Raw genomic sequence first — 18,265 nt, 5'->3', positions numbered from 1 at the left:
ATACATGTTTCCTTTGTCCCAATATCTATATACAGACAGGATAATTATAAAGTGCAAACAGTGCTTAATAGGATGCAAAAGGCATAATTAAAGAGGTCCAATGAGTTTGCCAGTTAGACAGATAAAGTTTATAGGGTCATTGATCCAAACAGGTTCTCATTCTGACGGCTAGTTTTAAAAATGATATTACTTGGAGAACACTGTCCTGATGCAGAAGCTGTAGGTAGATAAGAGCTGGTCTGATTTGATTAAAATCAAGTTTTCTTAGTAAGGCAACAAGATAACGACGGCGGGGATATTCATAGAACCTACATAAAAACATAAAATGCAGCATATCCTGTGGAGACTTCCCGTCGCAGCCACAGGGAGCTGCACATTTGCTAAAAATGTCCGACTTGGGTCTGATTAAAAGATGATGAAAGATGTTGAATCTGAACCTCGACAACAGAAATTTTTCATGTGAACTAAATGAACCTGCCAGGTAGGGCTCTATGCTATCACATGTCTTTAACATAACATATTTCCTAACACTTGACTTCAACAGTTCCACACTTTCTCTATCGGCCAGCTGATACTTACAAAATGCAGTTTTAATTGCTGATACATCCCCCTTTACAATCCCGGTGGGGTGAGTAAACAGATCTAGAAGCCCCAACCTTTCAAAACAGGATTTCAAGTATTTTAACCAGGGGATGCGCATAGAGTTATCCTGTGATACAAGATCTCTCACAATCTGGTGGGTAAGAGGTATTTCCTCATTTAACCACAGGTTAACCCAACAAGTCAGTGGCCTTAGAGCAAAGTTGTCACATAAATACTGTATCCCTAGTTCCTCATGAACCGCAAAATTAGGGGTACTGGGGGGGCACATAGAAGACGTTCAAGGAAAGTATTTTCAGAGACCTGTAACTGTTCTCCTGATACATAGCCCCATAGTTCGCTGCCATACACTGCAGTATCAACTGATTTGGCGTTGTACAATTTAACCATTGCACTAACTGGTTTCTTCTCCAGTTTTGTTGCAAGATTAAAAATTGATGCGTTGACCCTCAACATTTCCCCTTTTTTCTTAGCCAAATGAGGGCCCCAGCTGAGATTAGAGTCAAATAAAACGCCAAGATACGAAAATGTTTCTGTAACCGGGATAGGCACATCATCAAGTTTAAAAACAAATTTCCTTTTTGGCTGCCAGCCAACATGCATGATATACGATTTAGAGTTGTTGACCAGCAGGTCCCTGTTGGTCATAAAAGCATTAAAAACATTTAAAAGCAACTGAAGCCCCTTCTCCGTCCTTGAAATTAAAACCGCATCATCTGCGTATAAAAGGACAGGAATACCCCGCCTGCCCACTCTCGGACAGTCTGACTGTACCTTCTGGAAGGCAGCATCCAATTCATTTATGTAAAAATTAAAAAGAAAAGGGGCAAGAATACATCCCTGGCGTACTCCCTTCTTTATGGCAAACTTATCAGTGGTGTCACCATTTGCAGAGTATCTAACATTAGCGCTGGTGTGATTGTGCATGTCCACCAGGAAGTCAACAATCCCTGTGTCAACTCTCCTCTCCCTCATGTACTGCCACAGCCTTCCCCTGTTGACACAGTCGAAGGTTGATGACAGATCCATGAAGGCGAGATGGATTGTTCCCTTCTGCGCCACCGTATATTTACTAAGAATGAGAAACAAATTAAGACACTGGGTTGTGGTGGAACGCCCCACAGAGAACCCATACTGGGAGATAGACATGATGTTGTTATCATTCGCCCAGCATGTAATTCTCCGCAGAAGAATTCTCCCCATAATTTTGACCATCGAGTCAATTAGAGAAATTGGCCGATAACAATGGGGGCTACCCCTATCTTCCTTTTTAAATACCGGCACAATGGTCGACAGTCCCCAGGCCACAGGACAACCTGCACTGGCAGCAGCATTAAAGACTGCCACTAGAATTGGTGCCCAAAAATTCGGCTTTGACTTAAACAGGTCTGGGGGAATCCCGTCCGGGCCTGGTGCCTTGTTTGCTGTCAATCCTTCTATGGCCTCAATCACCTCCCTGTTGTCAAACTTAATGGTTCTTCCACTCTCACCAGTGGCTAACCCCACGCTTACGGTATCCTCTGAACAATACAAAATTTTAAAATGCCGCTCCCAATCCTCTTTAGCTATACAGCACTCAAGCCCGTCCCCTGGTTCTTCTACCAGAAATGGTTTTTTAACTAGCGCCCAAAATCTGGAGCTGCAGTTAAGGGTGGATGGATCTAATATCTCACACCATGCCTCTTCTCTCAAAAACTCTTTATGAGTTTTAAGGACAGTCTTATAATGTTTTCGACAAGCTCTAATATTCTCCTGAATTCTCGGAGAAGCTGACAAAGCTAGCCTAAGATTACGAGCCGCTTTGGAGCAAACGTGGTTAAACCACCTTGGTCCACATCTCTCCGCACTGTTTTTAACTGGAACCGTCAAAAGCTCTGACACCTTCCTCGACAGGTCTTGATAGGCAGTTAGCACCTCCTGCGGATCTGCTCCTTTCCTAATGCAATTAGTAATGTCTTCTGAAAAATTGTCCTCAATGTTCTTATACAGAAGATCAGGGGTTACCATTGACCATTTAAGTCGCCTCCTCCCATCTGTAGTGCTCAGCCTTCCTTCACTACGGGTTTGCTTTCCTTCAGTGATCCCAAATCCCCTTAGATGAATCACAAGAGGGTTGTGGTCGCTGAACTCACTGTTATCAATATCAAACGATTCTAGGAAGGGCAACATGGTCTGTGAAAATAACATATGGTCAATGAAAGTGCCCCTGCCATGCCCCTTAAATGTAGGAATTTCGAAGCTTCTTTGCGGGTCCCTGATTGCGATACCCAGAGAGAGATCCAAACTATCTAGTAGGGTATTGCACAATTCCCCATCTACTGTGTGTTCCAGGTGTAAGCCATTAATTCGTTCCCATTGCAAGTCCCCTATGCATTTCTTCAACGGATCACCACACAGATGCACATTAAAATCTCCCATAATCATTAAATTGTGACTGTACTCCTTCATAAAAGTGGTAATAAAAACATGAAGTACAGATAGGTGATTAGATGCTGCGGTACCATTAATAGCATTGTAAAAATTCACCAGACCAACCCTATTGTTCTTTCCCCTTAGTACTACACCCTGCACACATGCTTGATGTACATCAATACTATGGATTGTTGAAGTGACCAGAATGGAAACAAATATCACCAGGCCACCCTTTGGCCTGTCTCTAAATGATGGTGTGGCCGGTACATAAAAAGCCTTATAGCCTTCTAAAAACAAGTCACACTCTACATCCCATGTTTCTTGAAGACAGATCACCTTGAATTGCTTGATGTAAGTGACCCAATTTTCGTCTGCCATCTTTGCTGCCAGCCCCGCGACATTCCATGAGACAACATTCCTATATCCACTTCTATCCTGTGAGTTAATAGTGGGTATCAAATCTTCAATGATTGTCCTACCCTGACCCACAGGTATTTCATGTCAATCAAACATTTCCAGACCGGACCGAAGCTCATATCTGTTGTGTGTGTTGACATTAAAGCCCTGCTGATGTTGACCACTATCGTTGAGTCTATTATACGTGTTAACAACATTTCCCGCTCCACCTGAATTAACAACATTATACATAAATCGCATGTCATTAGATGGGGTCTGGGTATCGTACAAAGGTGTCATGAGTCTTTGTTGGGGGGGATTATTACACAAGTGAGCATAAAAATACCCTAGTGGGCGTACACATATGCTGTCCTCATTATATATTAGAGAAGATGCTCTCAAGAGGACAGTGGCCACATGTTGTGGGTGTTTAAAGTTCACCATGATACAATCCCCACTACCCACTTTTTTAGATGGGCCCACCCAGTTCACCCTCCTGACCGCCATTACCTGGTCAGAAAACCCAATGGGAAAGCCACCGTTTTTATTTAACCATGACACTGTTTTGTTTTTAAGTGAGGTGTGTGACTCTCCATATGGTGAAGCAGGATGAGTACCAACCGGTGGAACATTAGTCAGAACCACCACAAAAGACGCGCAGTCTGGTGGTAAATTGAGATAGTGGTTATTTCTATGGCATCTAGGAGCAACTTTATTGCTTATAGTAGGATTTGATTGCGACTGCAAGTTGGAGTTTTTAAACTGGGATTGAATAGCCGGTGGTATTTGAGGCCTACTACTCACGATGCTAGATGCTACATCAGCTTTACTAGTATTCTGCTGCTTTTTGCCCTGTGAGACCGCTATCTCCCTGACTTCCTCCGGTTGGGCCCTCAGACCTGCCCTAGCCCTTTGTTGGGGGGAGACCAGGCCTCCAAGCCTGTCCACTTCTTTGACCAAAGTGTCTATTCTGGCCACCAGAGGTCTAAGTGCCTCCTCTAACTTTGTCTCCAGTTTAGACTCGAAGTTTTTAATAAGAGTAGTAAACTGTTCAATATTAATACTTAAGTTAGAGCTGCCTTCCTTATCCCCCGTAAACACAAAGGGGTTAGTTCCTGGGCCAGTATTAAATTTCGGATTAATGGCACCTCCAGTTCTATTCTGCTTCCCCCCTTTTTTTGTTAGCATTTTCCTGCACAACCTTACCGGCCTTGTGGCAGGAGGAACCTCATCCCTCTCTTCTGTAGAGATGTCATGTTGCTCTATATGTTCTGAGTGTACCTCTACCCTGACCACAGTGGGTATTGGGAGCTCTATGCTAATTGAACTATCATTATTAGCTGCCATCACAAAATCCCCTGTAGCCAGCGGCTGGTCAGCCAAGCAAGGTATTGTGCTTCCTTTCCCTAGGGAAGCCCTACGTTCACTGTTGATCTGAGAAACCTTTTTAACCATATAGTTATCAATGACACTTTGACCAGAAACAGTTTTATCATTTTTGCATTTAGACATCTTGTGTCTCTAAAAGGACCTGGGTCTATCTCTATATGGCAATAATAACACAAACAGAATAAAAAGAAAACGCCAAGTATTAAAATGTCTTACTTTTGATGATTAAAATGTAAATGTACAAAGGGGGTCAGTTCAATTGGACCAAAGTCCCTGGCCCAGTCCAGTCTCTTCAGGCCTCTGAGGGCCACAGAGGGCCCGCCCTTTGCCCGGGCTTAGCCCGGCTTCACCCGCGCGCGTCCCGCGATGCGCGTTCCCCAGCTGTTTAAGAGCGCCTCCGGGCGCGGGCAGGGCGTCGGCGGCTTCCTGCCGCAAGCACTGCTGGGACCTGTAGTCCCCCTCACTCGGCGGCCGTGCCTGATGTCAGGAGGCTGACGGCGGCGGAGAGGGACCGGTCGCAGTGCAGGGAGCCAGGCGTGAGATGGAACAGCCCCCGTGACCAGGATGCAAGGCGAGGCAAGGTGAGGCAAAGTTTCCAGCGAGCAGCGCTCGCAAAAATCTCCCCGCTCTGTCACGCTCCCCCGCTGTTTAAGAGCGCCTCCGGGCGCGGGCAGGGTGTCGGCGGCTTCCTGCCGCAAGCACTGCTGGGACCTATAGTCCCCCTCACTCGGCGGCCGTGCCTGATGTCAGGAGGCTGACGGCGGCGGAGAGGGACCGGTCGCAGTGCAGTGAGCCAGGCGTGAGATGGAACAGCCCCCGTGACCAGGATGCAAGGCGAGGCAAGGTGAGGCAAAGTTTCCAGCGAGCAGCGCTCGCAATAATCCGATGAAAAACCAAAGAGAACTAGTCTGGGGGTACATATGATTGGTGATAACAGTACCTCTTCCAAGAATCCGCACACCTGTCTCCAAAAACTACCTATTTCAGGGCATTCAACGAACATGTGGATATCATCTGCTGATGGAAACTTACACCTTGGACAGAAGTACTGTACTGTTGATATTTTGGAAAGTTTCGCCGGGGTCCAGTAAGCCCTATACATTGTGAACAGGTGGTTTCTTCTCAGGTTCGATGGTTTAATAACTTTTTGAGACATTGTGAAAGAATCTGACCAGACTTTTATTATGTCATCTGAAATCTGTAATGTGGGGGTATCCCATAATTTAGTTATTTCAGCCTCTGGATTATCTTTGCTTCCCACTAAAATTCTATACCACTCAGCAGTCTCACCTTCCATCCCTTCTGCCTAGTTATTAAGTCAAGCGGGAGGCTCTCCTCTTCTGTATTCCAGTTCTGGCTTCCCCACCATGCAGACAGTTGGTAAAACTTGAACCTTGTGATGGTACCCTCTGTTAAGCTTGAAAGCGTTTCCCAATTTAGTTATCTCGAAACGTCGCCAAGGTCCCCCCATTTTTTAAGGCCAGCTTTCTTCAGCGGGAGAGCTAGTTGGTCCAACAGACATTCTGGAGTACCAGGAGAATCCCAAATTGGGGCCTGAGAGTGATAATAAGGGATACCCAAAATTTTCCGTATTGTCATGTATTCCTATAGGTTCTGAATCGATCCCCCTATTCCTGACCCTATTCTGGTTAAACTAACTATCAAGTTAACTAACAGTCAGCCCATGAGGCAAGAAAAGCCCCCATGATGCAGATACCGTTATCTGACGCAGTCACACTACGGCACAGGAACGTGTTATCTGATTAGGTCATAACGCTTGAGATCTAATTAGACAAGCGACATTCCTCCAGCCCCTGATAAGGCATACGACGTTCTCATAACAAATCAAACCTATGACAACCTGGAAAATACGTGCGGCCATTGTTTTGATTTCACAGAGAACTTCAGTAAAAGAATGTGCTAACGAGCAAGTCGTATGACATCTTTATTGACGTATCTATGTCCATCCTTACGTCAATCTCGGCACCTTTAAGGTATAAATATTGCCGATCTTGCCCTATGCAAACACACGCGTGGTGACGAGACGGGGCAGCCATACTTGCCGAAGCCCAGAAGCAGAGCAGACCCCGCTGGCAGCAGCCCCGCCTTCCTGACGCGCTGAGAGACGCGCTGCTATCTCCTGCCGAGAGACCCAGCACCGGCGCTTTCGGGCAGCCCTCGCAGGCAGCCTGGAATATCGAGAGCAGAGAAAGAGATACCATTCCTCATTCATCCTAACTTCCAGGTACAGAACTGAATAACCCCTCACAGAGAATTCTTTAGTTATTCACTTGGCAAAAACAAACTTAACTTAAACTGTAACTTTCTATTCCCGCCCACGCATTAGACTTAGGTCAGGTACACGGGGTAGGCGTATTTAGAAACACCAGTTGAGTACGTTTAGTCAAATGTATATGTGTATGTAAATATATTTTAATCATTTTAAACATCATATGGCTCAGAAACCATATCAATGTTTTTACAGTATTATTTTATACTATTGCTTTTAATGTATGCACTTTACTTAACTATAAGTATTGCAATAATATCGATCCATTTCTCTTGTACGAGAAAAGAGACTGATCAATAAATAACACCTTTTTATTGAACACGCCCGTCTCTTCCTTTTCTCTACAATCTGATGAGACTAAGAATGCACGTACTGACTGAGTAAAATAATTGCCTTGTGCTCACACGACTCTGGAGATACACTCTTGATTAGGGGAGAGCAAAGTTGTCATGTTCTATGGTTGTCAGAAACTAAATCCCTTCTTGTCTAATCAGGGGAGTTAATTCTTTCCTGAACATTCGAGAAAGTTTCTAGCGAACTCTGAGCTACGCTGGCAAACCCAAAACTTAAGTCTAGTATCGACAGTAGTAGACCTAGTTAACGTCTGGCCTAGGCCTTTACTGCTGTAGGTATTATTCCAATGCGCAGAGCCTATAGGGAAGATAGGAACTACACTACATGGCGCCCAACGCGTTTGGAAAGGGCGATAAAACTAACGTAAGACATTTAGAGTAACTCAGTCGTGCTTTCTCACTCAGACCCCTTTTCCCAAATACTCCAAAGACGTCTGGAGTGGGTGAAAGGTAATATCCTCCAAAACCTCGCAGGAGGGAACTCCTATGTAAGGTTCTTGGTTTAGTCAACGTTGAAGGATACACTGTTCCAAAATATTGTGCATCTAATCTCTGTTTCCATAAGAAACCTGATCTGCAAACAAACATAATACCATCCTGTCGGTAAAATGGGAGACAGTGATGAAGAAAGAGAGGCAGTTAGATTAGCAGCTGAAATAGCAGCAGCTGATACTGCAGCACTAGATGCGGACGGGGATATAATACTCATCCCGGTCGCCAAAAGGAAATCTATAACCTTAAAACTTATAGAAAATGGACTGACACCTAGAGGTGGCACAGTCATATTCGTAATTGAGGCACACGAATATCGGCAGACAGAGGTATACTATACATGGATACATTTTCCAGCAGCAAATGCTGTAACAAGGTACTTCCACTATTACAAAATAGAGGTTCCACCCGACATTTACACTCCTTTCGAGGAGGTGGAAGTACCACTCAAATTCCAAGAGCATTTGCTCTTATTTGATGGCGCCCTAATACATAATAATCACATCACCAGGCTCGGTCCTTTAGGTAGACCAGGAGCAACGTGGCCGGTCTTAGCCGGATACACACCACACCCAAACATCGAAGGAATGTCTACAGGAGAGCTGTTAATACAGCTAAAACAATTACTAAAAATTCATAGACAATTAGTCCAGTATGTAATGCGGACTTCAACAATTCAGCCAGCGATTAAACTTCCACAGCTGACCCCTCACCAGGGGAACACAAATAAAATCACACCACAGAACATCCAATCCTGCCTAGGTAAAGTTCCGGCTAAACGGGAACAGATACCATACTGGTTGGCACAGAAAATCACCCAAATAGAGGCGGTGTTTCCTGACACCACCCCGCTAGAAAAACACAGGATTCTGACTATATGTCTCCCAATGGGAATCGCACCACACATAGAGGACTGTGACACTTGGGGTACAGTCTTTGCTTCAATCTACACAAAAACGCACGGTGTTCCATCCATTTCGGTAATACCAGATGTGCTAAAACAAATTCAAGATGAATACGGTCCAGAACCAGCTTTAACTCTTGGTATGAAATTACTGAAAGACTTCAAGCAGGTCTCGGCTATATTATTAGCCAATATAAAAGGTGAAGCAGCAAACGTGGCGATCCGCCAGAGGTTAAAAGAGACAGATATAGCAGACCAACCAGCTGAAATTGCCAGAATCATAGAAAAATCCTATGAAGAACTAGGTAGAGACAGTTTAGGTGGAATACCAGTAAAACCGCAACTGACTGAAAGTCCAGAAAAAATATTTTTTAATAATAATTCACCAAAAAAGAACTGGGATGGAAACAAACAATCCAATCCAAAAGAAAAGAAATTCCAGTCCCGAGGAAGGTCTCCTAGGCGAAGGGAGAAATCTCCGAACCAGAGACACAGGTCACCCCAGAGTGACCCCTCTGGGAAAAGATATAACCTTAGAAATAGGGATAATATTAAAAAACCTGATAGATATCAAGACATTGATACACGTCCCTCTCAATCTTTTCAGACTTCCTCGCAGAAATCGGAAAGAAGAGGACGATCAGAACAAAGAGGAGAGCACGCCAAGTCCAAAGACAAGGAACCTGCTCAACAAAAAAAGAAATTACAATTTCCAAAAAAGAAGGTAGCCAGTATCAAGGTAGTTAACAATGCCGAGAATACTGAGGACACAACTGAAAAACGGAGAGTGGGCTCAGACAATGCTAGACAGCGCAGCAGAAGTGAGCATAGCTCACAAAGTCCTTATGAATCATCTGGAGACAGTGGACACGAATGAATATCTTCAAGTGGTAACTGCAGACACCAGAGTTAGCAAACCCCACAAGATATACGAGATAACATTACGTATAGAGGGAGATAAGACTAGGAAAATAAGGGGACTATTTTGGGATAACCTCTCCAAGGGTTATGACATCCTTCTAGCTGAAAAAGACTGGCCACCAGAGTTTGTCAGGGAGTGCCCTCATGGCGAAGAAGTAATTATGCCTGCCTTCTCGAATCAAATCCCGATTCATAAAAAATACACACTTGCTAGAAAGTGGGCAGTGGCCTTAGCACCTGCTTTATATAAAAATCATGTAGGATGGGATGAGGATTCTCCTCCTCACAAAATCCAGTTAAAATCACAACCTACTGCACAAAGGCAGTACCCAATTAAGCAAGAAGCTAAAAAACAGGTAAATGAAATACTAGATCAGCTAGAATACCAGGGGGTGATTGAAACTTGCACCTCACAAATGAACAATCCTTTGTTTCCGGTCTCCAAACCAGACAATTCATATCGTCTAGTTTTGGATTACCGACACCTTAACACATGTTGCAAAACCTTTGCAGTGCAAAACTCACACAGTGCTGCACTAATGAATAACATAGTGCGCAAAAAATACAAAACAACCTTGGACATCTCCAATGGATTCTTTTGTCAAAACATAGCACCAGAGAGCAGATATTTAACTGCATTCTCAGTAAATGGCACTCAAAAGCAATTCTGTCGGTTAGCCCAGGGGTACAAGAACAGCCCGGGGGTATTCTCAGCGAGAGTAACAGAATTACTGCAACTATATGATGATGAAGCATTATCTTATGTCGATGACATTTACTTAACAGACGATGACTTGGATACTCACTTGAAAAGAGTGAACACCATAATACTTGGGTTCGCAGCAGAGGGTTTCAAATTCAACTTTAAAAAATCCAGAATTGCCCATTTAACGGTCTTATACGTAGGATATGAATTATCAAGTATAGCCTGGTTGACAATCTTCTAAAGAACTAGAAGAATTAAAAAATCTAAAATATGAAAAGACGTATCCTCTGCCAATCGACATTCTGCTCTACGACATTACGCCTGTGTAATCTATACAGACGGACATGCTCAACCCTCCGTTTGGGGAGAACAAGCATACAACCCCACATGTGAGATTACAAAAGAAGTGTGGCGCGGAGGTAAACTAAGACCTCTATTAACAAAAACACACTCAGTTGAAACTAATTCAGAACAACAAACTGAAATAATAGCATTGAAAATGGCGCTAGATAATGCGGATCGCGAATTCCCGACACTTATAGTGTCAGATTCATATTACTGCGTCAAATCATATAACAAGGATTTGCAGACATGGATTCAGAACGGTTACAAAGATGACACAGATGCACCAATAAAGCAGAAATTGCTCTGGGAACAAATAGCTCTTTTACAAAAAGAACTACCAAGGACTCACGTGACACACTCACTGAGTCATCAGCGTGATGGCGTTCACGTTGTAGGGAATTCATTGGCTGAAACAGCCGCAGCGGCAGCCACTAAATCGGCTCCCGTAGTTCGAAAAAAGCGTACATTAAAAAACATTGACGGTGAAACAGTGCTGGCAGTGAAAACGTCATCAAAAGGCGACTGCTCAGCGTTACCGATCAACTATCCACTCAATTATACATACATAATAGATGCAAACTCCGTCCCTTTTGCTCGAATCCCTGGAGTGGGGGATAGAGTGATTCCAAACATGGACAGGAGAGGCTTGTTAATCGCAGACGCACACATGGGTGAGGGTCTTGGACACCTCAAACTGAAAGATTCTCTGGAAGAATTACAATCACGGTACTGGTGGCCAGGCATGAGCCTGCATCACACCATGTTTGTAAAAAACTGCCCAAACTGCAACAGAGATCGCAGTGGGGAGAGAAACAGTTTAATACCTCGTCGTATCAAGGCAGATAATATGACCAATAAAAAGCAGGGCTTGCGATTAACATGTACAGGCTAGTTTCCACTTATAATGTAGATCACCAGCACTCGGCTGACGTCCGGACTGTTATACAAAGATTTGCGAGTCTAAATGGCATATACGCTAAGAGCATGCTACTTTCGACCATTGTTTTCACTCAAGCCCACCAGCCTGGGGGGAAACATGGCCGAATGAGCACAGTCCAGCGGGAATCTTCTCACTTCCTTCCTGAGGGTACGGGATGGTGTAAAGAAAAAACCAAGGCATAAAGCAATCTATAGCGGAAAGGAAATTAGGTTCGGGAGCTGGGTGGGTCAAACATCTAATAAGTGTCCAACGTAGTCTAAATAACTTGCCAAGAAATTCTCTAAAGGGATTCAGTCCGTACGAATTATTATTTGGAACTAGAATGATTATCTCTGACCTCGACAGTCAGACTTCAGTGGTTAAAGAAAAAAGCTTTGATGTCAAAGACCGTTTGGCTATTTTGCAGGACTTAAACAAAACAAGAAAAGACCTGAGCAACATACAGTTGAAACAACAGCCAACAACCACTGAAGAATCACCACCTGTCCCAGCAAGACCTGTCTGGATTCCAAAAGTCAGGGATCTAGTCAGGGAGAAGATCACGGTAAAGAAGGAATTTGGGCCTTCTTACAGAAAATCAGTTCCTGCCTTGTCTGTCAACGGGACAAGATCAGTTGTACTACCGCCACTTGCTGGTAAAAAGGAGAACCGAGTTGTATCCATCGACCTGGTAAAACCACAACATGTGGCCGATAACAAACAGTAGGCCAAGTGGACTCCCAATAAGTAGCAGAACACCAAGGTTTGCTACCAGTACAGAGGTCCTAACAAAGAGGCTCATCACATTCGAAACGCCTACAGAAGAACAACAAGGACTATGCAACAATGCAATAGAACTCAGACCTCTGAAAACCCAAATAAAAACATTTAGCAGAGACACACCAATCTATAATGAAGTACCAGGTGACAATTCAAGAAACAAAAATCCTGAAGCAATTGGAACAATTGACAGAACTGCATCCGGCTACTTCATCAACTTCGATGATTCCTCTGAAAGCCTCAGTGAATCAAAGACACAGCCATCATCAAAATCCTTTAAAGACAAAGCTAAGGAACTTTTGAACCAACTGAAAGAAACATATCTGATTTCTCCATGGATTGAATTTTGGGTGGGTTTTGGTGCATTTATCCTCATACTTTGGCTCATCATGGTATTAACTTTGGGACGCTTCATTGAGGGAAAATATGCTAAAATGGACACAGCAAGTCAGAACATCAACTTGGTCCTCAAACCACACACATCTTCACACGTCGAGAAAAGAGAACTTTCTTCAGCCAACTTCACAGCCAATCCTATACCTGGTGGGGTAGCCTGGGACAACACTGACTATGAAATTTATGGTCCGGTCGAGATCCTGAAATATCCACACCAAATCAAGATCTCCTTGAGTGACTTTGCAAAACCAAACTCATTTGCTGATGATTGGGACTTCGAAAGCATTAATAACATGATGTCTGACTTAGTAATGTCTGCTAAATTTACAAAACATGATTATTTGCAAGGTTCTACAAATTATGATAGTATGTATTGCTATAACCACTATGGTAACCATTTTTTACATAAATCTGCACAACCTAGAAATGTTTTAAATTATAATCAATGGGAACATTGTGCAACACCTCCAAAAGGGAGCTCAAGAACCGTTTACGACAAATATTCATATTTTTCAGGTTTTAACACAAGTAATGCTGAAACATTTTATTTTAAATTGTCAAACAAGACAGGGATGAAAACCATGATAACCAACACAAAGTTGATATATTCAGATTCATTCTTCGAAGAAATGAATACTTTTGGATTTGATTATTGGGACAAAAATGTTGATTTGAAAAGTGTTTGAGGTACAAAAGAATGGCAAGTACAGGGTTTAGAAGCTTTGTTTAGAGCTTGCATGATCCCAGAACAAATGATATTTTTAAATGACACTGTTCAACAAACCACCTGTCTTGGCCTAGCCAAAATCAAAGATTTAAATAAACCGTCTATTCCAAAGCCAACAATGTTTAGCAATAGCTCTGATACGGATGAAGAGATAGACGTAAACCATATATTAAACCAAAACAGAACACATCCTGATTGGAAACAATGGTTAATCTGGCCCACAGATACAAATAACTGTCAAGACAGATTCCTGAATAAAACACAGGGGTTCAAAATGACCAGGCCAGACCCTAGATATCCCCAAAGACATCACCCAGGGATAATAACAACCTACAGTGTGGGCAAATTATGCCTTCAGTGGCTACAAACTTCCACACTGCCTGAAATTAAGCAACACCTAACTTTACTTACTGATGGTGCTGACTTGCGTGATTTCATAATGGGACCACGCAAACAGCGTCAAAAGCGTTTCATAGCAGCCTCTGTATATGTAGCATACAATGAGGCCTGGAAGGTTAATCAAATTGAAACAGCAGAGAGAATACGGGAAATTGACCGTATTAATTTGGAAAAATCACTTTCTGTAGTGGACAATGGGTTAATGACTCTGTCCTCCAGAATTTTTTCATTGGACAGCATTGTGTCTTCAGCAATCGATATATTATCGCAAGACTTACTGTTAGTACAACATGGTCAGTCAGAATTGCGTTCTATTGTACAGCTTGGCTGGACGTTACAAAATCTGCGTTCAGGCTATGTGCCTTGGCGTTTAATCAACACAACGTCACTATTCCAAATCTTTAACCTTACTGATAGACAAATCGGTATGGCGCAAAAGGGTGCTGATTATACAATCTTGAGCATTGAAAAACTAGAAAGATTACCAATGACAATGTCAGAATGACCTGTCAGTGAATGGATAATCCACGGAATCATAAATATTCCAATCTCAACCTTCAGGTTTCAATACTGCCAAAAATATATACAGGCTGGCATGTACGAGAAATTGGGGAAGGGGTACCTTAAAACAACTTGGAACCTGCCCTATTCACATGCATGTGTCAGTAATAAAGGACAGAAAGTGTTTCTTAGTGGCAACAATTGTGCTATGTCACTAAGCGGCACGCTTCTGTGTAACGGAATTAGTTTGCATGGAGCCTGTGAAGGGAATTCATAGAACCTTTCATGTCACCAGCAAGGCGCACCTGCAACTGAAATAGAACCATTCTTTCAAAGACTCTATAATGGGAGTTATATTCTTATTGTAGACCGCAAATGTTGTAGTCTTATGCCCGGGACTCCTTATCTAGTCACTACGACTGCGAAGGTCAAGTGCTGTGGACGTTCTTTGTTCCCCAGCTCCTTTCCAGACAGGGAGGCAAGGGCATGGCCCAATTTGAAAATTACTTCTATTCGAATAGATACTTTAAGCAGAATGAAAACAGTGCTTCTTCAGACACCTACAAGGCTCACGTCATCAAAAGAAACGTATGATCTACAAGTCGCAAGGACGACTGCAGAGATACATACATTATTATCAACTAATTCCCCCGTACATTTCGCGGAAATCCTGAGCGAAATCTTAAATATTTCTGATACCACTGGGGTCTCAAAGGTATTTAAGACAGTATTTTCGATGGCATTAACACCATTCAAAGCCATACTGGGTATTTTTCCAGATTTCGTCCATTCGATTTTTGGCGGACTTCCCCTGATCCTGGGACTAATTGCAGGAATCCTATTCTTAGTCCTTATTTTTCGTTATGGCAACCAATGTCACAGATCAAACTCTCGCGACAATGGAAGAAACAATCCTAGCCATTGGATACCGGGACCGGATATCAAAAATCCTGGGACTCTCCCGGCTTAGAGACCTGAACATGACTTGGTTTCTATCATTTCGACCAATGTGGCAAAGATGTGTTTTACCTGTATTGAGGTGTCTGCTATGCGGAGAAGAATGCGTGTTAGACACCTGTCTGACGCTACAATCGGATGCGCCAGTGGATGCAGATACATTGTTGGTTCCTACCAAGGTTCACGCTTTGTGCTGCCCTCAAAGGCTGCCAATCCTGATGACGGCATTCGTGGAATCTTCACCACTACGATTGAAGAGTAGTGAAGTTCAAGATGAAAGCAGCATCGATCAGGTACGACCTACTGTCAGCAATGCGAATCAGAATATCAATGGAGACAATCATGCGCACGAATGCATGGTTACACCTATTTCCGACTTAGTGGAACTTTCCCATGAAGCTGTTGACAGTATTTTCGAAAGCCTTAATGATACGATGTTCTCTCCAGAACAGAATTAGAGACTTTTGAGCAAGCTCGCACACGGCGTTCCCTGAATTCGGCCTTCAACTTTAAAAATAAAGTCACATGAACAATTTTTCCCACCAGTTCACGGACAGCAATTTTTTAGCAGCCCCAAATTATTTTTTACAAAATTTTCGGGACACTTATCTTCTGCTTAAAGTAAGAAACTATTCCTAGAGTACTAAGATTTCTATTTTTAGATACTTTATAAACTTTAGTTGCCCGCTGGTATGTTCACAAATATTTTATTATGTGATGAAATGGTCTCGAACTTTCTTTCTGTATAGCCATATTAAGAGCCATTTCATGTGTATTTCTCATATACCAAATAAGCAATAATGTCTACAAATGCGTGTTTACTTTAGCGTTTAATTCATAGCTTAAGTGCATACAATATATATGACTGCAATTTTTCAGTATATTTGAAAATATCAAAATGCATTTATGTATTTTGGGGTGGTGAGGTATACACTATACTCTATAGTATGTTGTACTATGTTATACTATGCATAGATTAGTAAATATGACCATAGTTAGCGTGGAGTGGGTGTCATGTATTCCTATAGGTTCTGAATCGAGCCCCCTATTCCTGACCCTATTCTGGTTAAACTAACTATCAAGTTAACTAACAGTCAGCCCATGAGGCAAGAAAAGCCCCCATGATGCAGATACCGTTATCTGACGCAGTCACACTACGGCACAGGAACGTGTTATCTGATTAGGTCATAACGCTTGAGATCTAATTAGACAAGCGACATTCCTCCAGCCCCTGATAAGGCATACGACGTTCTCATAACAAATCAAACCTATGACAACCTGGAAAATCCGTGCGGCCATTGTTTTGATTTCACAGAGAACTTCAGTAAAAGAATGTGCTAACGAGCAAGTCGTATGACATCTTTATTGACGTATCTATGTCCATCCTTACGTCAATCTCGGCACCTTTAAGGTATAAATATTGCCGATCTTGCCCTATGCAAACACACGCGTGGTGACGAGACGGAGCAGCCATACTTGCCGAAGCCCAGAAGCAGAGCAGACCCCGCTGGCAGCAGCCCCGCCTTCCTGACGCGCTGAGAGACGCGCTGCTATCTCCTGCCGAGAGACCCAGCACCGGCGCTTTCGGGCAGCCCTCGCAGGCAGCCTGGAATATCGAGAGCAGAGAAAGAGATACCATTCCTCATTCATCCTAACTTCCAGGTACAGAACTGAATAACCCCTCACAGAGAATTCTTTAGTTATTCACTTGGCAAAAACAAACTTAACTTAAACTGTAACTTTCTATTCCCGCCCACGCATTAGACTTAGGTCAGGTACACGGGGTAGGCGTATTTAGAAACACCAGTTGAGTACGTTTAGTCAAATGTATATGTGTATGTAAATATATTTTAATCATTTTAAACATCATATGGCTCAGAAACCATATCAATGTTTTACAGTATTATTTTATACTATTGCTTTTAATGTATGCACTTTACTTAACTATAAGTATTGCAATAATATCGATCCATTTCTCTTGTACGAGAAAAGAGACTGATCAATAAATAACACCTTTTTATTGAACACGCCCGTCTCTTCCTTTTCTCTACAATCTGATGAGACTAAGAATGCACGTACTGACTGAGTAAAATAATTGCCTTGTGCTCACACGACTCTGGAGATACACTCTTGATTAGGGGAGAGCAAAGTTGTCATGTTCTATGGTTGTCAGAAACTAAATCCCTTCTTGTCTAATCAGGGGAGTTAATTCTTTCCTGAACATTCGAGAAAGTTTCTAGCGAACTCTGAGCTACGCTGGCAAACCCAAAACTTAAGTCTAGTATCGACAGTAGTAGACCTAGTTAACGTCTGGCCTAGGCCTTTACTGCTGTAGGTATTATTCCAATGCGCAGAGCCTATTGGGAAGATAGGAACTACACTACAGTATCAATGGCCAATTATCTAGGGCTGTCCGTAAGAGCTTTAGTCGAATTTATTTAAAGAACTTTTGGTCACCAAACTTAAACAGAAAGAAATCTGCACTATGTGGGAGGTCTGATAGCATAGCTTGAAAAAATCTGCAGTGTGAGGTAGAATCCAATTTGTTGGCTAAAAGTCTAAAGTTTTTAAATTGGAAGGCGTAGCAATAAAAAAGTAGATCTGGGAGTGCCAATCCGCCAAGCTTTAATCCTCTTCTGAGCATCTTCCAAGCTATTCTAGGGGATTTAGTAGCCCAAATAAAAGTACCAATCCTACCTTGCAGGTTAGAGATATCTTTTTTATTAAAGATTAAAGGGATAGAATTAAACAAAAAGGTGACTTTTGGCAGGATTATCA

This window comes from Lissotriton helveticus, chromosome 9, assembly GCF_964261635.1.
Source record: "Lissotriton helveticus chromosome 9, aLisHel1.1, whole genome shotgun sequence".
Taxonomy (NCBI): Eukaryota; Metazoa; Chordata; class Amphibia; order Caudata; family Salamandridae; genus Lissotriton; species Lissotriton helveticus.
This window is presented reverse-complemented; position numbering follows the sequence as displayed.